Source organism: Rhinopithecus roxellana, chromosome 9, assembly GCF_007565055.1.
Source record: "Rhinopithecus roxellana isolate Shanxi Qingling chromosome 9, ASM756505v1, whole genome shotgun sequence".
NCBI lineage: Eukaryota > Metazoa > Chordata > Mammalia > Primates > Cercopithecidae > Rhinopithecus > Rhinopithecus roxellana.
Window position 1 is genome coordinate 8,108,379 of NC_044557.1, and position 27,134 is coordinate 8,135,512.

Consider the following 27,134-nt stretch of genomic DNA (forward strand, 5'->3'; position numbering starts at 1 on the left):
AATAGAAAATACGTGTATACAAGACACATCTGAAAGATAAAAAGCATGTGCTATGGAAAGTACATCTCCTTACTACCTGTCCCCCAGCTATTCAGAGTGGTTCTGCACAGATGCTGCCAAAGGTTGTAACCACCTTTGTATTCTTCCCAAGACATTCTGTGCTTAAACAAGGAAATCACAATGGTTCTCCATCACCACTGGCCCCCAGGCTGGGCAACAACCACATATTATTCTTCACCTTGCTTTTTGTTTTTGTTTTTAGCTTAACACATCTCAGAAGAATGTCCCATCAATACATATAGAGTTTCCTCACTCCGCAGGTGCACAGTTTTCAACTTAAGAATGTGCCACAACTTAGTTCACCAGTCTCTTAAGGTTAAACACTGATATTTCTACCTTTTTTTTTTTTTTTTTTTGTATAAATAATGTTGTAAGGAATAACCAGGTACATGCATGACTTAGTACACAAAATGTGCTTAGAAAATATATTTTCGGGGTAAATTCCTAGAAATGGAATTGCAGAGGAAAAGAAAATACACATTTTTAAATTTGCAAGATCTTGTCATATTTTCCATATAGAGATAAATCTCCTCCAGCCTCTCCCCACACTGGTCACTCATTGTGAAATTCCACTATTTCAAATATCTCACAAAAGTATTCCAATTTTATATCACACATTCCAAGTCCCTGAACTTGGGAGTATCCTATCAACTCTCTCTGGCAAACATTTTGGCTTCATACCAATCACCTTCACGCTGTTCTCAACACTTAGAAGTTCAAGAAACTGAACAAATTAACAAGTACTGACTTCGCCTTAAAATCTGTGCAATGTTTTAAGGCAGGAGACCACCCCTCATCTTGTCTTATGCCCAATTTCTGCCTCCAAAAAAAGAAGTATAAAATCTAAAAGGCAGAAATGGAATCCACAGGCAGACAGCCCAGCACCATGCCCTGGGCCTGGTAGTTAAACAACAGTCCCTGACCTAACTGCTTGTGTTATCTATAGATTCCAGACATTGTATGGAAAAGCATCGAGAAAATCCCTGTCCTGTTCCATACTGATTACCGGTGCATGCAGCCCCCAGTCAGTACCCTCTGTTTGCCCAATCGATCACTACCCTCTCACGCAGACCCCTTTAGAGCTGTAAGCCCTTAAAAGGGACAGGAATTACTTACTCCAGGAGCTCAGTTTTTGGAGACGTGACTCCGCTAATGCTCCCAGCTGAATAAAGCCCTTTCCTTCTACAACTTGGTGTCTGAGGGGTTCTTGTCTGTAGCTAGTACTGCTACATTTCTTGGTTCCCTGACCAGGAAGCGAGGTGATCAGCGGAAGGCCAAGGCAGCCCCTCAGGTGACTTAGGCCTGCTCTGTGCAGCATCTCTGCAGGGGACTCAGACCAGCCAGAGTGATGCGGATCCAAAGAGTACTCCTGGGTAGGCAGTTGCCCCGGTGGGATGTGTCGCTAGAGCAGCGTGTGGCAGGCAGGCTCCTGCGGACAATCAACACAGTGGCTGAACACGGAGAAGGAACTGGCACTTGGAGTCCGGACATCTGAAACTTGGTAAGACTGGTCTTCAAAACTTGCCTACTCCATTTGAGTGGAAGTGTGGCCTTATCACCCACGGCACGCCTGTACCAGCATTTTGGTTTTTGTTTTTGACTTAACTTGGATTGCTTGATACTTTGGTTTTGGTTTTGACCTGGCTTGGATTTCTTGATACTCTGATTTTGGTTTTGATTCTGGTTTGGTATAAACTGTAAAACTGTGTGTGTGTGCCCTTTTTACCCATTCTTTGTTTTGTGATGTGCGTGTGGTGTGAGCGTGGTGTTTTGTCTTGAGGAAGCATGGGTCAGGCACAAAGTAAGCCCACCCCACTAGGAACTATGTTGAAAATTTTCCAGGAAAGGACTTAAGGGAGATTATGGTATTACTATGACACCAGGAAAACTAAGAACTTTGTGTGAAATAGACTGACCAGCATTAGAGGTAGGTTGGCCATCAGAAGGAAGCCTGGACAGGTCCCTTGTTTCAAAGATATGGCACAAGGTAACCTGTAAGCCATGGCACCCAGACCAGTTCCCATTCATAGACACTTGGTTACCAGCTGGTTTTAGACTCCCCCACGTCCCCCCACACAGAGGTTGAGAGAACAGCAGCATAAGCGGGTGGCAGAGGCAAGGAAAGACCAGCAGAGAGAGAGAGAGAAAAGAGACAGAGAGGAAAAGAGGCAAAGAGAGACAGGAAGAGACAGAGACAAAGACAGAGTCAAGGAAAGAGAGAGAGAGGAAGAGACAGAGGCAAAAGGAAAGTCAAAGAGAGAGACGGCAAGTCAAAAAGAGAGACAGAAAGTAGAGAGAGATATACAAGGAGTTAAGAAAAAAAGTGTACCCTATTCCTTTAAAAGCCAGGGTAAATTTAAAACCTATAATTGATAATTGAAGGTCTTCTCTGTGACCCTACAACATTCCAATATCAACTTGTTTTAAGTGTAAACAAGGGCATAGCCCAAAAGCACTGAAGTCACTAACAACCTATAGCCTTCCTATCAAAAATCCTTAACCTAGTAGTCTGCGGATGGCCCAAATGCATTCAATCTGTAGCGGCAAGTGCTCTGCTAACAGAAGAAAGTAGAAAAATAACTTTTAGAAGAAACCGCATTGTGAAAGCGTACCTCACCAGTTCAGAAGTATCCTAAAAAAAAAAAAAAAAAAAAAGGATGATTTAACATTAACCACTGAAAACTGCCTTAACCCAGCAAGTTTCCTAACAGGGGATCTAAATCTTAATGATCATACAAAGGTCTGACCAGACCTAGGAGGAACTCCCTTCAGGACAGGACAATAGATGGTTCCTCCTGGGTAATTAAAAAAAAAAAAAATCTATACAAATTCTAAGTCAATTTGGACTAAACAAGGTCTTATTAATAACAAAGGATAATTAAAACCCCAAACTTACAAGGTTTTCAACAAAAGTAAAGTTTGCTAAAAGTTAACAGTAACTTCTAATCTTGTAGCCTTAGACAGTCTAGTCCACAGACATAAAGGAAGTTCACTTTGGAAAAGAATGGTTATCATCTTCGAAAAAAAAGGGGGGGACAGAATTTACGTAAAAAAAGTTATATGGTAAATTCTTGTCCTGAAATAAATTAACTGGTTGTTTAAAAAAAAAAAAAAGTTTGTAATAAGTCAGAAAGTTGAGACATGTTGAAGAATTGTCTGCGAAAGTCGTGAGAAAAAAAAGTTATTAAAAAAAGGAATTTATGCAAGAAATGTTGTATAATTTAAAAATAACTAGGTCTCCTGAATGTGAAACTATTAAAAAAAAAAAAAAACAGTTTATGTGCAACGTGTATAAGGAAAGTAAAATATGCCTTTGGTAAAGGCATCATAAGGAGGCATAAGAATGTAAATTTTTACCTACATTAAAAGGTTATAAAATTGTTTTAAAGGTTTAAGCAAGTTTTAAAACGTTAATTGTAAAGAAAATTCTGTGTGTAAACATATTGGCTAAAGTTAAAGAGGTATCATCCAGTTTTTCTGTAAACTGAGCATTAAATAAAAACACAACAGGTTTTTCTTAAAGCACTAACCTGCTCTTTTAAAAATAATCTATAAAAATCTTACCTTATGGTCAGACATTAAAAATTGAATAAATACGTCTACAAAGTTTTATTAAAACTAAGTTTAACATTAACAACACACTAATATAAAAATGAAATTTAGCTTATCTGGTATAAAAATCATACAGGAAGCACTGTCAAATATCAAACAGTGTTTGGCTTTCTTCGGTCTAAAAACTAATAAAAATAGGTACTAAAGGAAATTTCTCAGTAGAAAAGCACCAAGGACTATAAAGTCCACTGCTGATGTCCCCACATTTAAAACAAAGGTCAATTTCTTAAAAATTACATACTTGGTTATCTTCCACTTTCCTTTCCCTCAAAACTAAAAGTCTTTTAGCACATGTACCACGCCTAGAATTTCCGGTAAAGCAGCATCAGCCTGAAGATCATGTTCTCATCAAAGGGTGAAAAGAAAGGAAACTCGAGCCAGCCTGGGAAGGACCCTACCTTGTGCTGCTAACCACAGAGACTGTTGTTCATACAGTGAAAAAGGGACAGACCCATCACACCCAAGAAAGCGGCATCTCCTCCTGAGTCGTGGGCCACACAGTCCCAGTCACACCTGAGGCTGACTGGTCCACACACGGACAAAGCATGAGGAAACTCACCGTGGGACTTATTTTCCTTAAATTTTGGACTTGTACAGTAGGGACTTCAACTGACCTTCCTCAAACTAAGGACTGTTCCCAGTGTATACATCCAGTCACTAAGGTAGGGCAAAAAGTTAAAACTTTTTGTTCTATAGTTATTATAAATGTGCTGGAACTCTAAAAAGGACTTGTTTGTATAATGCCACCCAGTACAGGGTATGCAGCCCAGGAAGTGACCAGCCTGATGTGTGTTATAACCCTTTTGAGCCTCCCATGTTCACAGTTTCTGAAATAAGATTAAGGACTGAAGACTGGTGGGGAGTTGTAAATGATACAAGTAAAGTATTAGCCAGAACAGAGAAAAAAGGGGTGCCCAAATGCATAGTCTCGAAATTTGATGCCTGTGCTGTCATTAGGAAGAGGATGTGGCTCTTTTGATTGGGAAAAAGGCTATATGACTGAAAATAAGTACATTTGTCATGAATTAGGACTGTGTGGAAATGAATGTGGATGCTGGTCTTGTGTCATTTGGGCCACTTGGATAAAAAATGAAAAGGATCCAGTCCACCCTGAGAAAGGAAAAAGTGGCTCTTCCTGTACCAAGGGACAATGTAACCCCTTAGAGCTAGTAATAACCAATCCCCTTGATCCTTGCTTAGGAATCGATGGGGCCGGACTGGATCCTCGAGTAAATATCTTAGTTCGAGGAGAAGTTTACAAATGCTCTCCTGAGCAAGTGTTTCAAACCTTCTATGATGAACTAAATGTGCCAGTACCAGAAATTCCAGGAAAAACAAGAAATTTGTTTTTGCAATTAGCCGAGCATGTAGCCCAGTCTCTCAATGTCACTTCATGTTATGTATGTGGAGGAAATGTAATGGGAGATCAATGGCCATGGGAAGCCTGAGAATTAGTACCTACAGACCCACTTCCTGATGAATTCCCGGCTCAAAAGAATCACCCTGATAATTTCTGGGTCCTAAAAGCCTCAATTATTGGACAATATTGCATAGCTAGAGAAGGAAAAGAATTCACTCACCCCGTAGGACGACTTAGTTGTCTGGGACAGAAACTGTATAATGGTACCACAAAAACAGTCACTTGGTGGAGTTCAAATCACACAGAAAGGAATCCATTTAGTAAATTCCCAAAGTTGCAAACCGTGTGGACCCATCCGGAGTCCCACCGGGACTGGAGAGCCCCCACTGGATTATACTGGATATGTGGGCATAGAGCTTACGTCACATTACCCGACCAGCGCCAGGTAGTTGTGTTATTGGCACTATTAAACCATCTTTCTTCCTACTGCCCATAAAAATGGGCGACCTCCTGGGCTTCCCTGTATATGCTTCCTGTGAAAAGAGAAGCATAGCTATAGAAAATTGGAAAGAAGATAAATGGCTCCCTAAGAGAATCAAACCATATTATGGGCCTGCTACTTGGGCACAAGACGGCTCATAGGGATACCGGACAGCCATTTACATGCTCAACCGAATCAAACGGTTATAAGCTGTCTTAGAAATAATCACTAATAAAACTGGCAGAGCCTTGACTATTCTGGCCTGGCAGGAAATTCGGATGAGAAATGCTATCTATCAAAATAGATTGGCTCTCGACTACTTGCTAGCAGCTGAAGGAAGGGTCTATGGGAAATTTAACCTTACTAACTGCCATCTACACATAGATTATCTAAGGCAAGTAGTTGAAGACATAGTTAGAGATATGACAAAACTGGTACATGTGCCAGTGCAAGTGTGGCATGAATTTGATCCTGGGGCCATGTTTGGAAAATGGTTCCCAGCACTAGGAGGATTTAAAACTCTTATAATAGGAGTTATAATAGTAATAGGAATCTGCTTACTACTCCCTTGTTTGCTACCTGCACTTCTTCAAATTATAAAAAGGTTCATCGCTACCTTAGTTCACCAAAATGCTTCAGCACAAGTGTACTATATGAATCACTATTGATCTGTCTTGCAAGAAGACATGGCAGTGAGGATGAAAGTGAGAACTCCCACTAATGAGTTAGGTTCTCAAAGGGAGGGAACGAATGAGTATTGACTTTGCCTTAAAATCTGCTCAATGTTTTAAGGGAGGAGACCACCCCCCATATTGTCTTATGCCCAATTTCTGCCTCCAAAGAAAGAAGTATAAAATCTAAAGGGCAGAAATGGAATCCACAGACAGACAGCCTAGCACCATGCCCTGGGCCTGGTAGTTAAACATCAGCCCCTGACCTAACTGCTTATCTATAGATTCCAGACATTGTATGGAAAAGCATCGTGAAAATCCCTGTCCTGTTCTGTTCCCTTCTGATTACCGGTGCATGCAGCCCCCAGTTAGTACCCCCTGCTTGCTCAATCAATCAGACGCTCTCACGTGGACCCCCCCTAGAGTTGTAAGCCCTTAAAAGGGACAGGAATTGCTCACTCGGGGAGCTCAGTTTTTGGAGACATGACTCCGCTAATGCTCCCAGCTGAATAAAGCCCTTTCCTTCTACAACTCGGTGTCTGAGAGGTTCTTATCTGTGGCTCATCCTGTTACAGTTTTAGAGAACTCAAGGCCCTTCCCTTGTTACCTCGTTTGTTTATTCCCAGCCCATCAATCTGTATGATTTCCATTTTACACATCAGGAAGCTGAGAGAGGCAGTTGCAGACCCAGTTCCTCTGTACGGCTCCATGACATTCACACATGTCTGAGGACAAAATGCTCTAGTCTACAAGGACATGCTAATCAGTGGCGCTGAGTCATGAACCCTAGTTCCTAGTTCTGATGGCCACTTCTTACGTTTCCTTCCACTTTCACATTGTCACTGCTATTGCCAACATTGACTGAGTGCTTACAACATGCCAAGCACTGCGCTAAGGAGCATTTCACATACACCACCCTCACATAATCCTCACGATGGCTGTACAGTGGAGTCATTGTCATTCTGATCTATAGGTGAGGACGCTGAGGCTGGGAAGATTAAGGGAGTCAAGTCACCCAGGGTTGCAGAGAGCTGGAAGCAGGACAAGAGCATCCGTCTCCAGGCCCCTGCTCTGTAACTCCTACTCCTTCCTATCTCCCAAACTACGTGCTTTAAAATGAAGTAGCACTGGCTGGGTGCGGTGGCTCACGCCTGTAAGCCCACTTTGGGAGGCTGAGGCAGGCGGATCACCTGAGGTTGGGAGTTCGAGACCTGCCTGGCCAACATGGCGAAACCCCATCGCTACTAAAAATACAAACATTAGCTGAGCATCATGGAGCATGCCTGTAATCTCAACTACTCAGGAGGCAGGAGAATTGCTTGGACCAGAGAGGCAGGGGATGCAGCGAGCCGAAATCGCCGCCACTGCACTCCAGCCTGGAAGACAGAACAGGACTCTGTCTCAAAAAAAAAAAAAAAAAAAAAAAAAAAAAAAAGAAGTAGTACTTCAAGCCAGACTGCTCTACAGAACTTCTTGTGATTAGACAAAACCATCAGGATCTGGACTCCAGTATTAGAATTTGGTGGTGTTCTCAGAATCCAAGATACAGACATGCTCTTGTATTTTCATAAACACTCATACACACCAGTTTTCTACCCGTGTTCTAGAGGCAGTCCAGGCACCTGAGTTACCAAAGTCCTCAGGCCTGTCCAGGGCAACATCTCCTTTCCTCCTTCATTGCTGTCTCCCCACTCCCCGTGGACAGGACTGCCATGGGAAAGAGGCGGCAAGGGCCTCTGTCCTACTGGTCAGGGTTACCCTGAGTTCCACAGACCCAAGGTGACCGACACCAGGGTCACTTTGACCCTCATGCCAGAGTGTAGATCACTCCTCTAAGGATCACAACTGAAAATTCCCAAGGTTATTCTGGGTTCATGTCCCCAAACCAGTAAACACGTGTAGCAATAAACCAATTTCTTCACCTAGTTCAGGGGTTGGCCAATTACAGCCCACATCTGGCTACAGTTTTTTTCACAAAGGCTCATGAGTTTTTACATTCTTAGACTCTTTTAAACAGATGCAAAAAACAAAGAAGATTTGACAAAGACCATGGCCGACAGACCCTAAAATACTCACTATCTGCGCCTTATAGGAAGAGTTTGCACTCATGACCTTGCTGGTCTTTCCTCCGCTCAGAGGCCCCCTGCTGGCTCTCCCAGTCCCATCCCATCCCACCCCATCCCACCCCGCCACACCCTACCCCGAGTTCCTTTTGCTGAATGCCAGCCTCCAGGACAGAGAACACTAAACTGTCCTAACAAGTTATTAGGCCAACACTAAACAATACTCACACAAATTCTTAGAAGTAGAGGAAAGAGCAAGCCAACTGAGTTTATCGAATCGGTAGTGTTTGGAAACTGAAAACTCATTAAAGCCAGAGGGAACTGGTGGCTGAAGGTCCCCTTAATACAGACTTTGATGTGTGGAAATATCAAAACTGTTCACATCAGAACTAAATCCAACCACAATTTCTCGATAACCATTCATTTACAAGAGGCTATCACTTGGCCTCAAGTAAATGTAAGCATGACGCCTTAAGAATGTGAGCTGGGGCAGCCATTCATTCACAGGAATATTCACTTATTCTCTCAACATCCACAGCTGGGTTCCAACCAAACTCACCCAGAATCATCAGGGCCAACGTTCCCCAACAGGCCAAACATTCCAGAGAATCAGCTAGTTCTGAGCCTTTTAGGAAGGAAGCTGCCTCCTAAAGGCAGCTTGCCTTAGGAAGGAAGGCAACAGAGCCCATCACTAAGCTAACCTAACTCTTCAACCCATGGAATGGCAAATTTGGGCCTTTAGGCCCCCTAAGGGCCTCAGTTCTTGGAGTGACTAGTTCATTCATTCAACAAATACTCACTGGGCACACAGTGTGTGCCAGACAGTACACCATGTGTTAGCTGTTGTTCAGTGGTGAAAAGATATGCCCATCCAGAAACAAGCACACAAAAAGTCGTAATTTCAAACTATGATGACTGTAGACAAGGAAAATAGACTCCTGGAAAAGAAAAGAAAACAAAGGAAAAGAAGAGAAAAGAGAGAAGAAAGAAAAGGAAAGGGAAAAGGAAAAGGAAAAGAAAAGAAAAGAAAAGAAAAAAGAGAACAAAACAGAACAGAACTTAATTTAAATCAAGGCATCTACACCAATTCCGTCCCAATCACAAGGTATTGGACTGGGACTATTATCACTCCTAACTGCAGAGTCAAATACTTTTCAGTTGGCTTTCTGTGACACATCCCAACTCAGGGACCATAACTGCTAGAATATGTGCAGACAGAAGCCCTGTGCCAACTCAAAAGGTAAAAGAAAGGCCACTTTATTAATACACGCTGAGATCACACAAGAATGCACATATTTTTAGAGCACACCAAGCACAATGCCGGTGACATGTTAGATCTCAATGAATGGTACATATTATCATTTCATTAGAATCAGAAGACACTCAGTCGTCAGTGCTAGGTACTAAACTTCAAGAAGGCTTAGAGAGGAAGGCATTATAATGTATGACACAAAATACACAGGCCAAACAACACAACTTGCCTAGCAAGCAGTAAATGTTCAATAAAAAGGTTAGCCGTAAAACAGAGAAATTTGAACTGAAAGTACAGTGAGATGGCAAAGAAATTCTGATAAACCACTGTACTGGTGAGAATGAAAAAACATCCTCAAATACTGCTGGTTGGACTGTAAAATGGGTTTAACCTCTACAAAGAACAATTTAGCGACTGCCATCAAAATTTTAAAAGTACATAACCTTAGATCCAGCAATTCCACTTCTAGAAATTTATCCTAAGGATAAATCAGACCAGTGGTTCCCAACCAAGGATGATTTTTTTTACCCCCTTGGGGAGCATCTGGCAACATGTGCAGGGATTTCTGGCTGCCATGACTTAGGATGGGAGTGCTACTACTGGCATCTAGTGCAGTGCACAGGGATCTAGTGCACTGTTCATCTTACAAAGCACAGGACAGCTCCCACGCAATGAGGAACTGTCCAGCCCCAAAAGTCAGCAGTGCAGAAGTGTATAAATCCTGTATTTTAAAGCATAAGCAAAGTGATAATATGTGCTGGGTTACTGACTGCAGCATAGTCTGTAATATCAAAACAAACATCAATGTCTCCCAATAGAGGATATAATGGAATACGATTCATCTGAGCCCCTGTCACTAGGAAGGAGAAGGGGAATTTGAAGGTGTTTCCCAAGAAGTAATGACATTACACTAATGAGGTTTTCAACTATCACTTTTGCCTAAAGGTGTTTATATGCTTCTAAAATGGCTGGAGCATGCTTTCTCATTCAGGAAGTGCACACGGCCTGACAGGGAGGCAAACACTGCCACAGTCAGTGTCTGCAGAGAACACTGGGGGCAAACGAGACTCTCCAGAAAACAGGAACATAAATGCTTGAGGCTTCAAGATGGCACTCTGTGTAAATGCATGAGTAAAAAGTGAGACTCTCACAGTAATTCTGAATCAGGACAGCTGGTATCCAAGCACAGATGGCAGGAGCATGAGCCACGTGGGCCCTCAGAGACCCAGCCAGAGCCATCCCCTGGCCACTAAAGGCTGCACTGGTTCTCTACCCAGGATGCTCATTTGCATCACTGGGCCTCAGCCCAGATGAAATATATTAGAATATCTGCAGGTACAATCTGGATTTGTTCTTAAGACACTTGAGCGATTCTAATGAGCAATTCTAATGTGTAGTCAGTTGAGACTACCGGGTTAAGGGTTCTTACCAGTTAACTGAGATAGGACAACTGAAACTGAGAAGACAACCGTCTCTGAGCACAAATTACCCATACATAAAAGGCATCTAGTTCTCTAAAAAAAGGAGGGGGATCACATTCATAAGAGAGGTGGTGAGGATCTAGAATGACAATCCACGACATGAAACCCAGTGGAAACCCTTCAGTACTGGAGAGCACTCAGAAGGTCAGACCGGACTGGCTGTCACCTAGAAAAAGTGGATTTGCTTGGGACACCTGATGCAAGGGAATTGATTTTATGATTGGCAGGTATGGGATGCAAATTCTAGCTCAATATTAAGAATCCAACCCTCATGCTTTGCTGGTTGGAATGTAAGCTAGTGCAGCTCGGAGAATGGTTAAACAAAGTTAACATGTACCTTGCAATTCCACTCCTAGGTATATACCCAAGAGAAAGACAAATTGTCTACACCAAAAAAATTGCACATGAATGCTTACAATGGCATTAATCAGAACAGCCAAAAGACGGAAACAACCAAAATGTCCATCAGCTGATGACTGGATAAACAAAATGTGGTGCATCCATACAATGGAATCTTTGGCCATAAAAATGAAGAAATGATACATGCTATAACATGGATGAATCTTCAAAACATCATATTAAGTAAATAAAACTCATCGAAAAGACCACATATTGATTCCACTTATACAAACAGGCAAATCTACATAGAAAGAAAGTAGATTATTGGTTACTTTAGAGCTGGCGAGAGCAGGCAGATACGAGAGCGACAGCTAAAAGGTCTCTTTCTGAGGTGATGAAAACGTTCTAAAACTATGTTGATGACTGTACACACCTGTGAACATAACAAACCCCAATGAACTGGATACTTTCATTGGATGAACTGTAAGTCAATAAAGCTATTTTTAAAAGAATCTAAGATTGAGTTGTTCAAAAAGAATAGGCTGTATAGGGAGACCTTCACCTACATCCGCATTCTGCCGAGTGGCAGATACGTTATGGTGGTTACACTGGATGTCTTTTAAAATTCCTTCCTGCAACAAGTTTTTTGTCCTTACGTCTTTATTTAAAATTGCAGAATGTGAGGGAAGCAGTAAAGCATGATGGCCATACATACAGGGAATCAGACAAGCTACATTCAAAACCAGGCTCCCAGGCCGGGCGCGGTGGCTCAAGCCTGTAATCCCAGCACTTTGGGAGGCTGAGACAGGCGGATCACAAGGTCAGGAGATCGAGACTATCCTGGCTAACATGGTGAAACCCCGTCTCTACTAAAAAATACAAAAAAAAAAAATAGCCGGGCAAGGTGACGGGGGCCTGTAGTCCCAGCTACTAGGGAGGCTGAGGCAGGAGAATGGCGTAAACCCGGGAGGCGGAGCTTGCAGTGAGCTGAGATCCGGCCACTGCACTCCAGCCTGTGCAACAGAGCGAGACTCCGTCTCAAAAAAAAAAAAAAAAAAAAAAAAAAAACCAACACACCAGCCTCCCCTACCTTCTGACTGTCTGACCTCAAAAAAGTCACATTCCATGCTTCAGATTTCTCATCTGTAAAATGGGAATACATATCCTGTGGTATTGTTGTGAAGACTAAACGTGATGCCTATCAAGCTATCAGTGTAGTGCTTGACACAAAATCATCTATAAATAGAAGCTTCTACTACTAATCATCACCATAAAGCTGGAGGTGATAATAATAAAATGACAAAACCACAACTTTATTAGTTAATCTTTCAGATTTCTAGTCCAACCTCTTCATTTTATGGCTCAAATAACTGAGTCTTGAAAGGGTTCGATGACAGGGACAAGTTACAAAACTGGCTGGTAACAGAGGCAGGACTAACGCCCATCTGATACCCAGTCGAGTGCGCTTCCTACTCCCCAGGCTGACTCCTCACTTGCTTTAGGGTGGGTTGCAATTCAGAGAAAAGCATCCATTTTTCCTAGTTTACTTACTGTCAGAACATAGCCCATCAAATACCCCAAATGTGATGTAAGCAAACATGCACACACAGGCACGAAGAAATGTATGCTAGGCTGAATTTAATGTCGAGTGTACCAGGACTAGTAGAGTGTTAAGAAATTTGCTTGACTAGGATTCTGCTGCTTAGTGGGGAAAGTGCATCATGTTTCCAAAGAGGGTAGCTCTCAGAGCGACTTGGTTGACGTGAACCTGAAGTGCTGAAAACCCAGAACACACACAGTTGGCATCAATCCTGGATAAAATAAATCACTCAAGACAAAGCCAGGATCCAACCGGCCAAAGGATGATTCAACTTACAGGGAAAATAGAACATGGTCAGGTTCAGGGCCTTGGTCTTATCTAAGATCATTATGCCCTCCAGAACTTTCTTGAGTTAGAACCGGCACTGGTACCAAGTTCACTCCAATGTAACGGAACCATCTACTGAAGCTGGCAAAACAAAAAATAGAAAACAAGACAAAAAGACAGAGTATATTTTAATGAGGACAATTTGATTTGCTGGAGCTTTAAGACCCAAGACAATTCATTATTCAACCTGAACACTGCTCTGATGGCTCCATTTCAATACCAGTTCTTGACATCTGAGTACTGTATACGTAATTAGAAGCAACTTCCTGGCCTTTTTCTTGTTTAAAAAATCTTTTTATCCAGTTTATTTCACTCAGCATAATTATACTGAGAACCATCCACGTTGCTGCATGTGTCAACAGTTTCTTCCTCTTGATTGCTGAGCTGTATTGCAGTATATGGATATACCACAGTTTCTTCATCCATTCCCCTACTGATGGACACTAAGATTGTTCCAGTTTGGGGCTATTACAAATAAAGATGCTATCTACAAGTCTTTGTATGGACATATACTTCATTTCTCTTGGGTAAATACCTAGGAGTGGAATGACAAATTCCAAAATGAGTTGTACCATTTTGTATTCCCACTAGCACCGTAGGAAGTCCCACTTGTTCCACATCTTCACCAATACTTGATATGGTCAGTCTTTTAAATTTAGACATATCACTGGCCAGGCGCAGTGGCTCGCACTTGTAATCCCAGTACTCTGGAAGGCCGAGGCGGGCAGATCACTTGAGGCCAGTTCAACACCAGCCTGGCCAACAAGGAGAGACCCCATTTCTACTAAAAAAACAAAAATTAGGCAGGCATGGTGGCTTATTCCTGTAATCCCAGCTCTTCGGGAGGCTTACGTGGGAGGATCACCTGAGCCCAGGAGGCTGAGGCTGCAGTGAGCCCTGATAGTGCCACTGCACTCCAGCCTGAGCAACAGAGCAACACTCTTGTCTTAAATGAAAGCTTTTCATCACAAATGCACAAATTTGTGACATCAGATTTTTTTGTTCATCTCTCTGCAAATTCAAAATACTTCTAATTGTGCAAAGAAAAAAATCACTAAAACAGGAAAGAAAAAAACAATGACGACAACCACAAACTCTAACCTCAGACCTGAACATTACTAAGCAAAATAAAACGTTCCTTCATGTTCCACTGACAGTGATTCTCTGCAGTCCAACAGAGCAGCCACTAACCATGTGTGACCTTGGAGCACTTGAAATGTGCTGTGAATGTAAAATACACACCGGAGTTCCATGACTTTGTATGAAAAAACGCATGTAAAATATCCCATTAATAGTTTTTATATTGATTATGGATTAAAGTAATATTTTGGATAAACTAAGTTAAATAAAATATATTGTTAAAATTATTTTCACCTGTTTCTTTTTACTTTTTAATTTTTTTTTTAATTTAAATTGACTTTCATTTGTAGGAGCTAAAAATGAGATCACGGAGGTAGACAGTAGAATATAATAGATACCAGACACTGAGAAGGGTGGATGTTGAGAGCTTGGTTAATGGACAGAAAAAAAAAACTTAGCCGGAACAAATGAGTTCCAGTATTCAAGAGCAAAGTAGGATGACTATAGTTAACAATTTCTTGTACATATATATATATATATATATATATATACACACACACATTTTTTTTTTTTTTTGAGACAGTCTCATTCTGTAGCCCATGTGGGAGTGCAGTGGCGCAATCTCTGCTCACTGTAACCTCTGCCTCCTGGGTTCAAGCAATTCTCACGCCTCAGCCTCCCTCATACCTGGGATTACAGGCACAGGCCATCACACCCAGCTAGTTTTGTGTTTTTAGTAGAGAAGGGGTTTCATCATGTTGGCCAGGATGATTTCAAACTCCTGACCTCAAGTGATCCATCCACTTCGGCCCCCCAAAGTGCTGGGGTTACAGGTATGAGCCACCACGTTGGGCCAATTTCTTGTGTATTTTAATTTCAAATGATAAGCAGAAGATTTGAAATGTTCCCACCACAAAGAAACAATGTATGTTTCAGGTGCTGGATATCCTAAATACTCTGATTTTATCATTACACGTTCTATCCATGTGGGCAAATATTACTCTACACTATAAATATGTAAAATTACTGTTCCTCAATTTTTTAAAAATTGATACATACATTTACATATTTATAGGGCACAATGTGATGTTTTGAGATACATATACACACACACACTCTCTCTCTCTCTCCTTGTGGAATGATTAAATCAACCTAATCTATTTCCTTGTGCTTTTTAAAAAAGCATTACTATAAAATTTTAAATTGTGTATGTAGTACGTATAATATTTCTATGGGACAGCACTGATCAAAAATTTTTAAAGGAGACTCTGAAAATAATATACCTTCAGCTGGGCGCAGTGGCTCACGCCTGTAATCCCAGCACTTTGGGAGGCCGAGGCAGGCAGATCGCGAGGTCAGGAGATCAAGACCATCCTGGCTAACATGGTGAAACCCCGTCTCTACTAAAAATACACAAAAAATTAGCTGGGTGTCATGGCGGGCGCCTGTAGTCCCAGCTACTTGTTAGGCTGGGGCAGGAGAATGGCGTGAACCCGGGAGGCAGAGCCTGCTGTGAGCTGAGATCCCACCATAGCACTCCAGCCTGGGTGACAGACCAAGACTGCCATCTCAAATAATAATAATAATAATAACATATCTTCAACTGGCAAAGAAAGAAAGACGTGTGTGTGTGTGTGTGTATACATATATATATAATTTTCCACCCTATTTCTCCAAGGAGAAGAAAATGGTACAGCAGAGAGGGCTTAGATCTGGAACCAGGGCTACTCTTAAGTTCCAGGCACAATTCTTACTGTGTGGTCTATGTGTCCTTGAATAAATCATTCAGCTTCAGCCGCGTGCAGTGTCTCATGCCTGTAATCCCAACACTTTGGGAGGCTGAGGCAGGTGAATCACCTGAGGTCAGGAGTTTGAGACCACACTGGCCAACATGGTGAAACCCCATCTCTACTAAAAATACAAAAATTAACTGGGCGTGGTGGCGCATGCCCTGTACTCCCAGCTACTCGGGAGGTTGAGGTAGGAAAATCATCTGAGCTCAGGAGGTGGAGGGTTGCAGAGAGCCGAGATCTCGCCACCGCACTCCAGCCTGGGCAACAGAGGGAGACTCAGCCTCAAAAAAAATTAAAAAAAAAAAAAAAAAAAAAATCATTGAACTTCCCTTCATTTAAGTTTCCTGACCTTTTTTTTTTTTTTAATTCAGAAAAGTCAACAAAGGCCAGGTGTGGTGGCTCATGTCTGTAATCCCAACCCTTCGGGCAGCTGAGGCGGGAGGACTGTTTGGGCCAGGGAGGTTGAGGGTGCAGTGATCCTTGATGATGCCACTACACTCCAGCCTGGGCCACAGATCAAGACCATCTCCGTAAAATAAATAGATAAAAGTCAAGCGCAAACGTATTACACTCCTGTTTTACAAAGTATTTTTCCATTACAGCAGATCTTCAGCTTACAAATTAACTGGAGGTGGGATCCAAACATACTAAGATTATACAAGGCAAAATGAAGAGAGCCCTAGATGAGCCTCTGTGTTTGTGTGGCATGTGCACGTGTCTGCATGTGTTTTAAAGGTGAAAGAGTACACTGAAGGACTCAGGGTAAACTCTAAGCACTTAGAAGGCTCCTTCTAACTCTAAAATTCTATTCTCTTAAAAAGCCTTAATCATAGTGTACGCTACTACATGATTTAGTGATACACAGAACAGATGATATTCCGTCAAGTTTTCCCGGTGAACACAATGACACAGTAGGAAGTAAATGACATGCCATAATGAGGTTCTACTTTACCTGAACAAAAAATTCTGCAGTACAGTTCAAGTTTAACCAGGGCCAAATAACCTCCAGATAGCTCAGAGAGTTTTGTTTTGTTTCTAATACAAGCTAACTTTTGGTGACAAGCACACACAAGAAAAGTGGGTTTTTCTTTAGCAGAAACCACTTAGCAAGTTAGGCTAGCCACCGAAGAGACTAGCCACAGCACTCCTCACATCAAACACAAAACAGACACAACAGTCTCCTCCTCCTCTTCCCTCCTCTATCTTTAGGGGTAATGATTTACCATGACACTCAAATGCTGTTATTGCAGTGGTACTTCCATAAACTGGACACGCATGACAACTATTGTATTTAGGTCACAAACTCACAAAAGAAAAGTCCATTCTGAAAGTAAGTTGACAACTATGTCACCATATAAATAACCTAAACTTCCATGAAAACTCAAAGACCCCTAACATGAGGAATTGCTTGTTTCCAGCATTCCTTGGAGAGGCAGAATATCTCCATTTTAAGGGTAGGAAAATTGAGGAACAAGTACTGAATTCACCAGTCTTCGCTGAGATAAGGAAACGTAATATCATAAATTTTGCTAGGAAATGCATATTATGGTTTTGTAAGAAAGTCTAACCCACGGTCCAAGAAGCCCAGTTTCTTATCTGTTAATGGCATGAAAGGCTTTCTGAGAGGATTCTATTGTTCTCTCAGAAAAAGAAGAGTAACACTCCCAAGTCATTCTGGTTTCCCTTAGTAACTCTTTCTTAAATAGCTGTGAATGTTTTCTACATAGTTTATAGCTTGTTCTTATTCTCAAACTGGTATAGCAGTTCTAAGGTCAGAATTTTACCATGTTCCCTAAAAACTACTATCAGAACTTCTCATCTGTCCCAATTCAAGTTTTAAGAAATAATTTAAGGCATTTTTTAAAATTCTGGAATTTGGTGGAAAAGCTCACGTTCGCCTATCCAAACCCTCCATGAACGTAAGCGTCTTCATCCACAGCCCTCCTACACATTTCTCTTTCCTGAAGGCAACCTAAAGGCAAGCAGTATGGGTCAGTGGAACCGCAGCCTGGAAGCAGAGGCGGGATTTCCAGCCTCGGCCTCTTACGACCTGCGGCTCTGGACAAGTCACTGAACTTCTCTGGACTTCCAAGGGCTCAGAAAAAATGAAAACATTGGACAGGACATTCCAAATGTTCTCATCCAGATCTGAAATACTTTTTTCTTTTTTTGAGAGGAGTCTCGTTCTGTCGCCCAGGCTGGAGTGCAGTGGCCCAATTTCGGCTCACTGCAACCTGTGCCTCCCAAGTTCAAGCGATTCTTCTGCCTCAGCCTCCCAAATAGCTGGGATTACAGGCACTCGCCACCACGCCCAGCTAATTTTTGTATTTTTAGTATAGGCAGGGTTTCACCATGTTGGACAGGCTGGTCTTGAACTCCTGACCTTAGGGTGATCCGCCCGCCTCAGCCTCCCAAAGTGCTGGGATTACCGGCATGAGCCACCGCGCCTGGCCATACTTTTTCTTTTAACCTGTTCGATCATGTTAAAATACCTTTTGCTGTGCTCTTTCTTTAACTCTATTGTGTGTTTCTTAAGACCTCATAAGAGTGGGCTGTGTTCCAAAACAAAAAGCACATTACGACTTCGTAGGGTGGTTTTCATTATGGAACTGAAGCTACGTTTGACAGACTCACCTTGCATCAAGTTCTCCCTGAGACAACGGGAAGGGAAATGGGTGGGGTGTGGATGGAACAGGAATAGCCACAGTTAAGTGGCTGAGGAGGCCAGACCAAGTACAAAGTACATGCTGGTTCCCTATTCCATCTATTTTCCTGTGTCTGAAATTCTCCAAAATACAAAGTTAAAATAAAATAAAATTAAATTAAAAAAGCACATCTCTTTCAAAAAGAGAGTAGTATACTCGATTGGCATTATTACAGGATTTTGTCTGCAGACTTTGGTATGGTATAACTGCTCTTCACACCATTTCCCTTGGATTGAGATAGAATCTACAAGACATGAAACTAATCAGAACTCCTCAAAGTTCAGCCAAAATTAAGGAAAACGGACCAGAACCAAAATTCCTCAAATAACCTCAAGGTTATCAATGAGAAGATTCATGGTGATACTTGGCAGAGGATGGAACTTATTTCCATTGTGCTACACTGTATGTCTCCTATAAGCTATTTTCCGCACTTCTGAACAGCAAAACTTCAGCCTTCTGTGACATGGAAAGCGAGGAAATAAACAAGCCCCAGTAAGAGGAGGATGCCTCGGAGGGCGCTGAAATAAAAAAGGAAAGGCAAGGGATTTCGGGAGTTAAGAAATCCTAAAGAAAGAAAAATGGGAGCATGCATTTGGAGAAAAAGAGGGGAAAGACAAGCATCTCAGGGCAACCAGAGAACACAGGAAGGGGAATGACAGGGGAAGGCGCTTCCTGGCGCTCCAACGCCCCGCAGCCCTCGCCACCCACATTCCCAGACTCCCGGGGCGGGAGGGCTGCGGACACCTGGGACTCGGGGGAGGCGCGGGGCTCCGAGGAAACGGGCTCGGAGGGCAGGGGAGCGGAGAGGCGGGCGGCCGGGGCTCGGGGCGGGCGCGGACCGTTCCATCGGGGACGGGGGGCACCCGCTCCACCCGCCGGGGATCCCCGGGGCGCGGCGATGGTGCCTCCTGACGCCAGCGCGGCGTCGCCGGGGCGTCCCAGACTGCAGGCCCCGCGCGGCCGCCCGAGCCCGGCCCCCTCGTCCCGCTCTCGGCTCCCCGGAGGCCGGGGACTTTGAGGGAAGGGGCCAGCTCTCTCCTACTCACCGACCGCGAAGCTCAACAGCTCCAAATCCCGCGGCGACCGCTCCCTCCCGCCCTTGCCAACGCCGCGGGCCCAGGCTGCGTCAGGACGTGCGCGCGCCCGCCTTTGTCTACGCCACCCAACGTGACCTTGCGCCCACCGCCCCGCACGCTCCCGCCGGGCGCGCGCGGGCCGGCAGGGCGGGGGCCTAGGGAGAGGCGGGTGCCGCGTGGCCGGGCCCGCCGGGTGGGCGCGCCCGGGACGCGCGGAGTCGCCCCCTGGCGGACGAGGGGCCACTGCCCTGGGCGGGGCGGGAGCGGGAGAGGCCGGGCTCTGGCCGCCCCTCCGCTGGCGCGTCCCTGTCGGATAAGCCGAGCGCTTCCCTGCGTCAGGACCCGATACTGGCTCCCTACCCGGAGGTTCGCACGTGCGTTCCGGAGAGGGTGAAATCAACTCTGCACCGCCGAAAGAGGCTAGAGTCACGAAATCACATTGTCTTCTTGGGGCTGCTGTCCGTGTGCAGCGACATTCTGCCCGTAGAGGACTCAGCTCAGGGCCTGGTACGCTCAAGATCTGTTAGCTGCCAGCACCATCACCACCATCACCACGACCACCGTCATCACCAGCAGCATCCCTCAATCTTGTCGGCCTTGCTTCTCAAGCAAGGTGCTCCAGGAGTGGGTGTGGGCCACCTTTGCCCTCCCTCGCAGATGCAACTGGCCAACTTCCGCCTCTACTTGGACCTGCTGTCTCTACTCAAGTCTAGCTGGTGCCTGCTGGAGTTTCTTACCATATCTTCTGACTTCACACGCCTAACCCAAGCTTATTATCTCACCTAAAATTGGACCTCTTTAAAATATATATTACCTTTCTTTTTCCTGTTCTTAAAAGACAGTTTGCCTTTAGTGCCAAGCCCTCTCTGCCGGTTTACGCTGTACACTGCTGTCAGATTGTCATTCCATGCTAAATGCATAATCTGATAATGAAATCTTTCGGGTAAAGTCCACATTCTTAGACCTCAAAATCTCTGTAAGAATAACCGGCAGGGCATGGTAGTTCATGCCGGTAATCCCAGCGTTTTGGGAGGCCAAGGCAGAAGGATCGCTTGAGGCCAGGAGTTTGAGACTAGCCGGGGCTACATAACGAGACCCCCACTTCTACAAAAATTTTTAAAATTAAAAAAAAGGGTGGGGGGAGCGGGGCGCAGGTAGCTCACGCCTGTAATCCCAGCACTTTGGGAGGCAGAGGCGGGCAGATCACTTGAGGCCAGGAGTTTGAGACCAGCCTGGCCAACATGGTGAAACCCCGTCTCTACTAAAAATACAAAACTTAGCCGGGGCTGGTGGCTCGCACCTGTAATCCCAGCTACTATGGAGGCTGAGACAGGAGAATTGCATGAACCCAGGAGACAGATGTTCCAGTGAACTGAGATTGTGGCACTCCAGCCTGGATGACAGAGCGACACCCTATCTCAAAAAAAAAAAAAAAAAAAAAAAAAAGAAAGAAAGAAAGAAAAGAATAACCACTTTGCTCCAAAACATTGGACTACTCATCTCCACCAAATATAACTAAATGTTACCCATTTGGAACTGATCACATATTTATTAACTCAATCACTTATCCATTCATTGAGCCCTTGTTACTTGCCCAGCTTTTTTGGGGATCCCAATTCAAGATTGAGTAATGCATGGCCATGTCTAATCTTCAACCACATTAAATTCCATAAGAGGGCCGGGCGCAGTGGCTCACGCCTGTAATCTCAGCACTTTGGGAGGCCGAGGCGGGCGAATCACGAGGTCAGGAGATCGAGACCACGGTAAAACCTCATCTCTACTGAAAATACAAAAAGTTAGCCAGGCGCGGTGGTGGGTGCCTGTAGTCTCAGCTACTAGGGAGGCTGAGGCAGGAGAATGGCATGAACCTGGGAGGCAGAGCTTGCAGTGAGCCGGGATCGCGCCACTGCACTCCAGCCTGGGCGACAGAGCAAGACTCCCTATCAAAAAAAAAAAAAAAAAAAAAATCCACAAGAGAAGAAACTACCGGGCGCCATGGCTCACGCCTGTAATCCCAGCACTTAGGGAGGCTGAGGTGGGCGGATCACGAGATCAGGCATTCCAGATCAGCCTGACCAACTTGGTGAAACCCCGTCTTTACTAAAAATGCAAAAATTAGCCGGGCGTGGTGGTGCACACCTGTAATCCCAGCTACTGGGGAGGTTGAGGCAGGAGAATCGCTTGAACCCAGGAGGTGGAAGTTGCAGTGAGCTGAGATCGCACCACTGCACTCCAGCCTGGGCGACAGAGGGAGAATCCATCTAAAAAAAAAAAAAAAAAAAGAGATGAAACCAGACATCACACATTTTTGTGTTCTCCACAGTGCTAGGAATAGGGATTTAAAGTGGCCACCAGGATCTCAATTGCTCTTTGGAGTCTTATGCCTGGTCTCATTTTCTGTCCCCAGAACCAGTCTTGGAAGTAGCCCACTCATCTGCTCTACTCTCTTTGTGTTCTCATGATATTTTGTCACAATTCTCACATCTACTAGTTCTTTGTACATAATATTGAAATCTTCAAATATTTCACACATATTAGAAGCTCAAGAGAAAATGGTGTTGATTGATTCTTTGCCCAAGCAAATAGTAGGCTCAATTGTTGGGTATTGACACTGATACACACACACCTTGTGAGTGTGCACATTCACTGGCACATTCTCTAAACTTCTCAAGTGCAGGAAGGCAATCAGACTTCCCTCTGAGCGGGAAGCCAACATGAACTGGGTAAATATAGTTCCTGTAGGCACCAAAACTTTTATCACATTCATTTCTAGGTACAAGGAATATAAATGGGGCAGATGAAACAAGCAAGTCATGCTTGAAATGCTTGACACAAAGCAGACCTATCTTTAGAGAAGGCCTCCTGCCCATAGCATGACCGAGCTTATAGCCAAGACTGAACTTCTTGTCGCTGTGAATATGGGCTGTCCTTAGGTTATTGCTGGCAGTAGTTTCACATTCTAGAATGAAAAAACTCATACTACAGAAACTATAGGAGTAATTTTTAACACTTGATGAAGGGTAGTCCTTTAGAAGAAAGAGATCACAAGATTTAGATCCTACCCCATACTAACTTTGAATTCATTCACAGTATGAGGGCATTTCCCCAAAATGTGTGTTTGCTCTGTACATGGTGCACAGTGCTGTGAGCCTGGGAAGGACTCCTTTCCCCAGGAGAATACCATGCCTGTGCTGTACAACTTATCTTTCTTCCAAAGTCAACCTTAACATCTACAAAGACTTTGCCATTCATTAAGAGGTGAATCTATAACTGCTGACCGCACAATCAGCAACATCAATGCTCATTTCCAAGCACCAAAAGAAAAAGCCAAAGAAAGCAAAAGAAATGTTATTTTTAAAAAATGTTTTAAATTATGGTAAAATCAGTAGAACCTAAAATTTATTATACCATCTTAATCAGTTCTCTTTTTTTTTTTTTTGACAGAGTCTAACTCTGTGGCCCAGACTGGAGTACAGTGGCACAATCTCGGCTCACTGCAACCTCTGCCTCCTGGTTCAAGCAATTCTTCTGCCTCAGCCTCCCGAGTAGCTAGGACTACAGGTGCGCGCCACCACACCCAGATAATTTTTGTATTTTTAGTAGAGATAGGGTTTCACCATATTGGGCAGGCTGCTCTCGAACTCCTGACCTTACGTGATCCACCCACCTTGGCCTCCCAAAGTGCTGGGATTACAGATATGAACCACTGGGCCTGGCCCATCTTAATCATTTCTAAGTGTACAGTGCAGTGGTGTTAAATATATTGGCATTATTGTGAATCTTCAGAAATTTTTCATCAAGGCTGGGGGTGGTATCTAATGCCTGTAATTCTGGTTATTTGGGAAGCTGAGGCAAGTGGATTGCTCGAGCCCAGGAGTTCAAGACCAAGCCTGGGAAACATGGGGGAACCCAATCTCTACAAAAATGAAAGAAAGAAATTTTTCATCTTAAAAAATTGACATTCTATACCCACACACACACAAAAAATTCATTTCTCTTCTCTCTAACCCCAATAAAAACCATTCTACCACTCTACGTTCTTCTAATGGGAGTTCGAGTACTATACCTCACATAAATAGTCAGTATTTGTCTTTTTGTGGCTGGCTTATTTCACTTAGCACGGTGTCCTCCAGATTCATCCATGTTGTAGCATGTGTCAGACCTTCCTTTTTTTTAGGGCTAATATTCCATTGTATGTATGTATGTATTTATTTTGAGACAGAGTTTTTGCTCTTGTTTCCCAGGCTGGAGTGCAATGGCATGATCTTGGCTCACTGTAACCTCCGCCTCCGGGGTTCAAGAGACTCTCCTGTCTCAGTCTCCAAAATAGTTGGGATTACAGGTGTGCGCTACCATGCCTGGCTAATTTTTTGTTGCTGTTGTTTTATTTTTAGTAGAGATGGGGTTTCACCATGTTGATCAGGCTGGTCTCGAACTCCTGACTTCAAGTTATCCACTCGCTTCAGCCTCCTAAAGTGCTGGGATTATAGGCATGAGCCACTGCCCCTGGCCCCATTGTATTTGTATACCACATTTTCTTTATCTGTTTGTCTGTTGATGGACATTTGGGATTGATCTTGCTTTCAATTATTTTGTGTATCTACCCGGAAGTGGGATTGCCCAATTGCGCGGTAATTCTACTTTCAGTTTTTTTAAGTCTGGAGTTGGGAGGAGAGCTCTAGCTAGTGATGTAAATTTGAGAGTCAGGCTGGGTGCGGTGGCTTATGCCTGTAATTCCAACACTTTGGGAAGCTGAGGCAGGCAGATCGCTCAAACCCAGGAGTTCGAACCAGCCTGAGCAATATGGTGAAACCCTCTCTCTCTAAAAAAAAAAAAAAAAATTTCCAGCCATGGTGGCAGGAGCCTGTAGTCTCAGCTACTTGGGAGTCTGAGATAAGAGGATCACTTGAGTCCAGGAGGTCAAGGCTGCAGTGAGCTGAGACTGCTTCACTGCACTCCAGACTGGGCTACTGGAGTGAAACCATGTCTCAAAAAAAAAAAAAAAAAAAAAAAAAAAAAAATTTCAGAGTCATCAGAATATGAACAGATGAATACAAGAAAGCCCAGACTTAAGGCGAGACTTGGCAGTTACGAGCAAAGTGAAGAAGACAGGTTGTTTCAGTCCAGATCTATACCGTAGTCTTCAATTTGAAGGAAACACACTCTGCTGGGCGCAGTGGCTCATGCCTGTAATCCCAACACTTTGGGAGGCCAAGACAGGTGGATTAGCTGAGGTCAGGAGTTCAAGACCAAGGCCTGGCCAACATGGAGAAATCCTGTCTCTACTAAAAATACAAAAATCAGCCAGGTGTGGTGGTGGTTGCCTGTAATGCTGGCTACTGGGGAGGCTAAGGCAGGGGAATTGCTTGAACTGGGGAGGTGGAGGTTGCAGTGAGCCGAGATTGCGCCTTTGTTCTCCAGCCTGGGCGAAAAGAGCGAAACTCCGTCTCAAAAACAACAACAACGACAACAACAACAAAAAAACAAAAAACAAAAAAGAAAAACACACTCTATTTTGCCAATTTATAATGAATTGATTGTGACAAGTTGGTTCAGAGACTCAAACCAACAAGGGACACTGATACAAAAAGGTTTATTATTTTGGGAGGATTGAAAATGCAAAATTAACTGGAGTGATAGAATTAGTAGGTCAGCTCATACTTTGAGCAGTAGGAAAGTCTACATACTTGGAAAATCAAATCAACATCAGTTGATTGTTTGTTTACTATAAGGTTTTTTAAAAAAAAAAGAAACGAGGAAATGTGTGGCTCTCAGGGCTCTGGCAATGGGCTCTACTTGCAAAGTTCTGCTTGCACCTGCCAAGCAGTGGATAAAAGCTGGCATAGCAGACCATCCTCTTGGATGACCATGATATACTATTTCTCTTAGCCCAGCTCCCCACTTTCTGAAATTCACTCCCACCTACCATTACCACCTCCCGTGAGACTATAGTTCCCTTCCTGGGGTTCCCACGGAAAGAAAACAGGAGCTTGTACATTATTTTAACAATTTAAAAAGTCTAGTAGAAATCACACATTTACCTGAAATAAGGATACTTAAATGGACTAAAATGTAATTTTTTGCACATATTTTAGGGACTCACTTCAGAGATCAACCCCAACAGAAACTTTTCTCTGATTCCCCCAGGGGCTCATTCTCTCTCTTTGGGTGCCTCTAATATTGTTTACTTTCATTATTTATTCACATGTCTGTCCCCCAACCAGACCATAAATTTTGATTTATTCATCCTTCTGTCATCAATTGGCATATATAGTAGTTGCTCAATAAATGTTTGTTGGATGAGTGAAAACTACATGATGACTACCAGAAACTACTAGACAAATTATGCATACATCTGATGAATAAAAGTATAAACTAAACTAGTACTTAATACACAAAGTTTGATAGAAAATACTTTAGGTATGTGAGAGAATGAAGACATGTTCTTTTTTTTTTTTTTTGAGATGAGTTCTTACTCTGTCACCCAGGCTGGAGTGTAGTGGTGCAATCTCAGCTCACTGCACCCTCTGCCTCCTGGGGCTCAGGTGATCCTCCCACCTCAGCCTCCCAAATAGCTGTAACCACAGGTGTGCATCACCACACCTGGCTATTTTTTTTTTTTTTTTTTTTTTAGAGACGGGGTTTCTCCATGTTGCCCAGGCTGGTCTTGAACTCTCGGACTCAAGTGATCCTCCTACCTTGGCCTCTCAAAGTGCTGGAATTACAGGCGTGAGCCACCTCAAGTGGCACAAAGGAATTCTTAACAGCAAAAATATTGAGCTTATTGATTTTTTTTTTTTTTTTTTTTTTTGCGACGGAGTCTCGCTCTGTTGCCCAGACTGAGTGCAGTGGTGCGATCTTTACTCACTGCGAGCTCTGCCTCCCAGGTTCATGCCATTTTCCTGCCTTAGCCTCCCAAGTAGCTGGAACTATAGGCGCCCGCCACCACGCCTGGCTAATTTTTTTGTATGTTTTATTAGAGACGGGGTTTCACCGTGTTAGCCAAGATGGTCTCATCTCCTGACCTCGTGATCCGCCCGCCTCGGCCTCCTAAAGTGCTGGGATTACAGGCGTGAGCCACCATGCCCAGCCCTGCTTATTGAATATCCACTCATATTCATACATTTATACATATTACACATACATATTAAAACATTACCTAGATGGGAAAGGTTGTAATAAATCAGACCAGTTTATCTTCGTCTGGACCTTTCAGAGGTCAAGGGAGCCCTTG

General features: G+C 43.6%; 1 protein-coding gene across 3 annotated transcripts in view; it reads right to left on the bottom strand.

Annotated features, from left to right (window-relative positions):
* GPAT4 (glycerol-3-phosphate acyltransferase 4) overlaps positions 1-20,023 on the bottom strand; it is a 43,899-nt gene extending 23,876 nt beyond the window's left edge. Inside the window, exons 1-2 of one of the 3 annotated variants that reach the window (XM_010371795.2) lie at positions 19,871-19,956; positions 13,196-13,327 (exon numbers count right to left, since the gene is read on the bottom strand). The gene's annotated coding sequence lies outside the window, so the exon portion shown is untranslated. Of the gene's footprint in view, positions 1-1,176; positions 1,325-13,195; positions 13,328-19,870 lie in introns of those variants that run through there. The other 2 variants (XM_010371787.2, XM_030937531.1) reach the window with 2 other exon arrangements.
* Positions 20,024-27,134: the final 7,111 nt, after the last annotated feature.